Source organism: Elephantulus edwardii, unplaced genomic scaffold (assembly GCF_000299155.1).
Source record: "Elephantulus edwardii isolate Elephantulus edwardi_28Jun2011 unplaced genomic scaffold, EleEdw1.0 scaffold00086, whole genome shotgun sequence".
NCBI lineage: Eukaryota > Metazoa > Chordata > Mammalia > Macroscelidea > Macroscelididae > Elephantulus > Elephantulus edwardii.
The window spans coordinates 2194046-2200175 of NW_006399836.1; positions in this window are offsets into that span (position 1 = coordinate 2194046).

Consider the following 6130-nt stretch of genomic DNA (forward strand, 5'->3'; position numbering starts at 1 on the left):
CGGGAGCCCGGCGCCCGCCTGCACCAGCGTCTGGCACGTGGGGGCGTCCCAAGTTCCCACTGGCGGCCGGGCAGGTGGCAAGAATGCGGGGTGTCATGCGCCCAGGCTGGCACTTGCTGCGCGCCTACTGTACACTGGGCCTGACCCACTCACCCCAACAGGGGCTTCTGTCCCCATTGAACAGATGAGAAAATAGAGGCTGGGAGAGGGCAAGTAGCCCGCTCAGTCGCCCCCGTTAGTAAGTGGTCCAGCTAGAATTGGACCCTGCATCTGCTTGACGCCAGAGCCCTAGCCTTCCTCACTAGGCCCCGGCAACAGAGTGGAGCCTATGAATATTTCATTGTAGAAAAAGAAAAAAAAAAAATCATCTATTGTCCCGCCTCCGTAATGCATCCACTGTATGGTGTGGGTTTTATTTTTTTTTTCCCCCCAGCCTTGGTTTTTTCCTCCCTTTTCATAAGTGAATACCTAGGGGTCAGTTGGAGCCTGGTTCCATCCTGACCTTTAATAGCTGCTTTGGACAAATCCCTTCCCTCTCTGGTCCAGGGACCCCAGGCCTTGGGAAGTGGCGAGATGCTCAGGCCTCAGAGAGGACTTGACAGAGGTGGAGTGGGGAGGGTCCGTGGTCAGGGGAGGGACTGTTATCCTTCACGGAGCATCTACTAAGTGCAGGACCCTGGGATGGGGGAGGGGAGCCAGACACCCACCCCCAGTCTCCAGGATGCTGGCAGACCCCACGCCTTGCCCTCCCCAGGTCCCTGTCTCCCCCAAAGTGTTTCGGAGGGGGCTGTTGTGGGAAATGTATCCCCATTGGAGGAGGGTCCAGGCGGTTCAGGACTTTTGACTGCCATTGGGGGCTGGCTTCTCTTAAGCCCAGGGAGAGTCTTGGGGTCCTCCCACTCCTGTACTGGGCCCACAAGTCAAGCACCAGGCCCCATGCATCCTCCAGCTGTGCCATCAAGTCCAGCCTCCCCCTCATGAGGCTCCTGGGCCTGTGTTCTCCCTGCTTCTCTATCCAGCCCACCCCCGGGAGTCCACTCCTCCTTGTCCCCCCCCCCCCACTGCTCCTTGACCTGGACACGCCCAGTCCCTCAGCCTCCACCATCGTTTGGAAGAGCATCATCAGAAATGCCCTCTCAGAATGCAGTGCTGTGCTGCCAAGCACCTTAGCTGTCCACAGAGCTAAAGTAGGCCAAACTCCTGATGATGCGTCCTGAGGGCCTCTGGGGTCTGCCCTCCTTTCCATCCTCTCCTCCCACTAGCAGGGTGGCCTCATGTCACAGTGCCCCTGAGCACTGGGTCTGCCCTGTTGGAGATGTCCCAGGCAGCCCAGCCAACTCCCCTGCCCACAGCTCTGCTCTGGGGTTCCCTCCTCCCTGAAGTCCCCCCCCTTCAGGCAGGTGGATTGAAGCTCCCTTCTCTGGACACCCCTGCTCTTTGTGAGCCCCTCTGTTGAGGCTCCTGCATGGTGCGGAACATGCTAGAATGTTCCCACGCCTGCTCCCCCTCCGGACTGTGTGCTCCAGGGTGGAGGGTCTCCACTGACATTCCTGGGTCGAGCCCAAGAGTGGCCAGCTCAGTGGTCTTCAAGGAGTAAACCTTGGAGAGTGGCAGAGGGCCCTAGCGCCCAAGAGGGACTCTTGTCCCCATGGGGTCTCTGGGGAGCTGAACATCACCAGCCTCCTGCCTCTTGCGGGTCCTTCACGGAATGGCAGAGCGCAGACCTGTGTTTGTCCCCTGGTGCTTGCAAGTTTTGGCCCTTGGCCATCGGTCCAGCCTCTGGTCCCTGCCTAGGTTTGCTGGGACTGGTGGTGGGCACCTAGGCAGGAGGTAATGGCTTTGGGGACCGGCGCTTCAGCCCTCCCTCCCTGGTTCCCTGGGGTCTGATGCCCTTCTGCCCGGTGGATCCCACCCCCACTGTCCTCTCGGGGAACAGGCAGAGTTATGTCAGACCCTCTGGCCCAGCGCCAGGGCTCCCCACGGAACTATAAATTGACCTGTCGGGAGAGGGAAGAGATTAATGTCGGCCATCTTCATTAGCGCGTCCCCCGGGGTGAAGGCGTCTGCCCCGCGCTGGCAGATTGGAGAGGGTGTGAGTGAGTGGGGGGCGCTGGGGGTCCACACTCCCCCCAGAGAGGCCGAGGGCAGGGCCCGGCCGGCCTGCCCGCGCGCAGTGGCGTCCTGGCCGGGAGCAGGGCCGTCCCCCTGGCCTGTGCGCGCACGGCAGCAGGCGGGCGCTTTGATGGAGGACCTGTGTGCTAATTGGGAGCAGAGATGCTCGCCCCGCGGCTCCGCGGGGCTCCCGGCTGACAGCCCCGCGCCGCCGCCGCATCTGTGGGCCTTCATTAGAGGCCGCTCCCCTGACCGAGGGGCCCGCGGTGGCGGGTGGGGCGCCCCTCCCCCGAGCGCCCCGCGCGCCCCTCCCCCTGCGCGGTGCTTGCTTGGTGATGGAGAAGCAGGCAGATCTGGCGTGTGCTGGAGACGCTGAGGGTTGGGAGACAGCAGTGCCACTTCCAGACCCAGCTCTGCGGGTTCAGGCGTGACCTTGGGCTAGGACCCTGACAGCTCCTCACCTCGGGGTGCCCGACTGTGGAATGGGCTTGGTGGTGACCCCCTTGGGGAGAGGAACCGCCAGATGCACGAGTGTATGTATTTGTGTGTGGTCTAGGCTTTGGAAATGACCGGGCAGCACTGGGGCTGCCTGGGTTCAGGCCTTGGGTGCTTTGAGCCTCAGTTTCTTCATCTGGTGATCGCTGAGGGCCAACATGGGTGTGATGAGGTCAGGGGTTGCTTTCAGGTGTGGTGGGAATTGATGGTGCACTCGTTCACTGCTGCATTCATTCCCTCCATCCTTGATCCACCCGTCTGTTACTATGGCTTCGGCACTCAGTGTTTCAGAGGTGGCTTCGTCCGTTTGACAGCGCACTCCCCTCCAAGAGGACCAACCTCAGGAACAGGTGGGGACAAGCTGTAGGGTCTGCTAGGACTCCCGAAGGGGACACGGGAAAAGCCCCTCACGGGATGAGAGGTACAGGCCACCTTTTCTCACAGACTGTATCTGACCAGACCCTGTTAGGGAAGGGACGCTTTTCTAGTCCCCTGAGGTGCTGGCTCACACCTGGCCAGGCTGGAAACAGGCAGCGGTGTATGTGGAGCCTGAGACCCACTCCCACACCTGTCTCTCATCCTTGGAGCCCTTTATCTCCCAGGCAGGGAGATGGGACGGTTTGGTGGCAGCTGGGATCACTGGCCTCAGGTCTGTACTTCCATGTGCACCAGGCTGGCAAAATGCCCCTTGTGACTGGGGCTGGCAGTGATTGGGCCACAGCGTCCAGTGAGATGGTACAGTCTGAGTTGGGCTGTGCCGATCACTACCTGAGAGTCATTCTAAAGCTGCTGTAAGCCTCAATTTCCCGGTCTGTATAATGGGGTCACACTGGGGTAGGTGCCTAGTGCCTGCCTGACACTGAACAGGTTTTTAAAAAAAATTTATTATTTTTTTATATGGTCAAATTGGATCTGACTGGTACAGGAGGAGATTGCCCCTCCTTCTCCAGCAGAGCATCTGGTGGATTTGAACTGTGTATCTCTGGGATTGCAGTGCAGCTTCTTGCCACTAGGCCACCAGAGCTCCCCCGAACACTGTTTTTATGGTCATTTTTGGCCCCACGTGGCTGCCCTGCCTCCTGATCCGTGGCCTCCTTGACAGAGTTTGCTGTCAGGTGAACCTCAGTGGGGTGGGATCTCCACACCTCTCCAGCAGCTCGTCAGTGGGGTCCTAGGTGCTCTTTGTGTACAGGGCACGTTTATACCAAAAGCACTTGGCTTTGGAGACAAAAACCGCTTAGCCTGTAGTATTCCAGCTCTGTGGCCTTAGGCACATCGGATACCCTCTCTGTGCTTCCATTTCCTCATTGGAGCAAAAATGCATGGATGTAACCCCAAAACTGCCATTCCCATCTCAGACAGGGAATCCCAGCCCTGGGGGAGCCCCTGCACCCTCCGGTCATGCTGTGCCAGTCTTTGGACAAGACTGGGTGCCTGTGACAGAGGGGGCTCTTGTGGGCACCTCGCTGACAAGCTCTTTGGGGAATATAAAAGTTGGGGGGCAGCCAGAGACGTGGGATCCTTGCTCAGGGAAAGGCTTACAGGCTAGAACGCTTTCCTGCGGGCCCCTGGCACGTGGATGATCCCGCTGGGCCCCAGCCACCCTGCTGACCCCTGTCCTCAGGCCTCTGTGAGCCTGCCTTTCGGCTTGAATTTTTGTTGTGCTGTTTGTAACACGTCTGAATGGACTCCAGCCCGATTCCATGTGAGATGTGCTGAAATAGACTGTCATCTGAATTTTAATATATTAAGATGGCCCTTGGCGAGTCACGTGCCGAGAGGCAGATGATGAAGAGGTGCCTATTGTTGCCGCCGCGTGCCGTGCCCAGCGCGTCCGCCTGGCAGACAGTCGCGGGGAGCTGGCAACATGGCTGTCTGCCTCCGCCTCCCTCCGAGCAGGCAGGAATCACTAACGCGTTAGCAGTTTCATTAAGCCTCCCTCCCAGCCTCCCCGCCTCCCTCCCGGGCCTCCTCGGTAATTATTTTCCCAGCCCTTCCACTCGGCAGCCCCTCAGCGAGCTCGCAGGCGTCGGGCAAGTGGCCCCCGCAGGCCAGCCTCTGCCGAGGCCCCCTGGGCACCCCCTCCCAGATCTCCGTGTTGCCATTTAGGCTTTGTGTCCCCCTGAGGCCTCCGTGAAAATGCAGATCTGCTGCCCGCCAGGGATGACTGTTAACCCATTATTACACACGGCAAGGAGGGTCTGTCTCCTTGGCTTAGGCCAGGGTTCCTCAGTCAGGGGCTGTCACCCAGTGGGCAGCGGGGCCAACTGTGAGGGGACAGGCTTCCCTGTCCCGCCACGTTGTGAATGCCCAGGGCATAGGTGCGAAGACAGTGGCTGTAATATGAGGCCCAGGGGGTCAGGGTGGGGCCTGAGGCAGGAAGTAGGGCTCTTTCTGATCCCCAGAAATCCTGGCACCTGCTCCTTCTCGCCTTGTTCCCTGTGGTGGAGTTGATGCTGATACACAACCACCTGAGGACAGCATAGAACTGCCTCGCGGGATTTCCGAGGCCCTTCCTTCTGTGGTTGGTGCATTTGAACCACTGACCTTTCATGTAGTAGCAGAGCCCAAGCACTTCAACCACTACACCACCAGTGCTCCAGACAGGCTGAAATAGTCCCCTCCCTGTCTGCAGTGATTGGTTGAGAGAGGGCCCATCCACGCCAATCAGAGGCTTCCCTGGAACTTTGACTTAGAGCCACAGGGAAGCTGGACCCTGCTGTGAGTGCTGAAGCAGAAGATGGGAACATGGGGAACATGCTCCCTTCTTCCCCAGAACATCTGAGATGGGGAATCGCCAGTAAAGGAGGCAGAGCCAAGATCAGGAAATGAAGGCTTTGTGGGAGCCTCTGCATCCAGCTGTGAAACCATTCCCGAATTTTCAGTTGCATTCGCTTCTGGGCTCAATCTGTTCTGAGGTTTGTTCTGCCTCCTGCCTTTGTAATCCATAGTTGTTGCTGGTAGGTACCGTTGAGTTGGAACTGACTCAGAACTGACCCTCCAGTGGATTTGCAGAGGCCGTAAATCGCATGGGAGGAGATTGCCCATCCTTTTTCCATGGAGACACAGGTGGATTCCAACTCCACACCTTTGGGTTGATAACAAAATTCCTTACCACTTGGCCATTAGAGCTGTGTAATCCATGGAGTACTGTTCTATGAAGAGTGAGAATCGGGCAGGCTGTTCTAAAAGCATTGGCATTTTGAATTGGGTCTTGACGGATGAATAGGAGTTTGCTTGGCAGAGAAGAAACAGCAGAGCACTCAGGCAGGGGGGAGCTGGAGTCAGTGGTTTGGAGATGTGCTGGGGGACACTCAGTAGATGACCATGGTGTGGGGACTTGTAAGCAGAAGAGGCAGGAGATGGGGTAGAAGCTGATATCGGGCTATGAGGGGTGAGCAGGATTGTGTGGGAGGAACACGAGGGGAGGAGGTGAGGGCTTGGAAGTTCACACGGGCACAGAAGAGGCAGGAAGGGTCCCGGGGACATCATGGGGATTGTTAAATCTGAATGAGAGAGACAC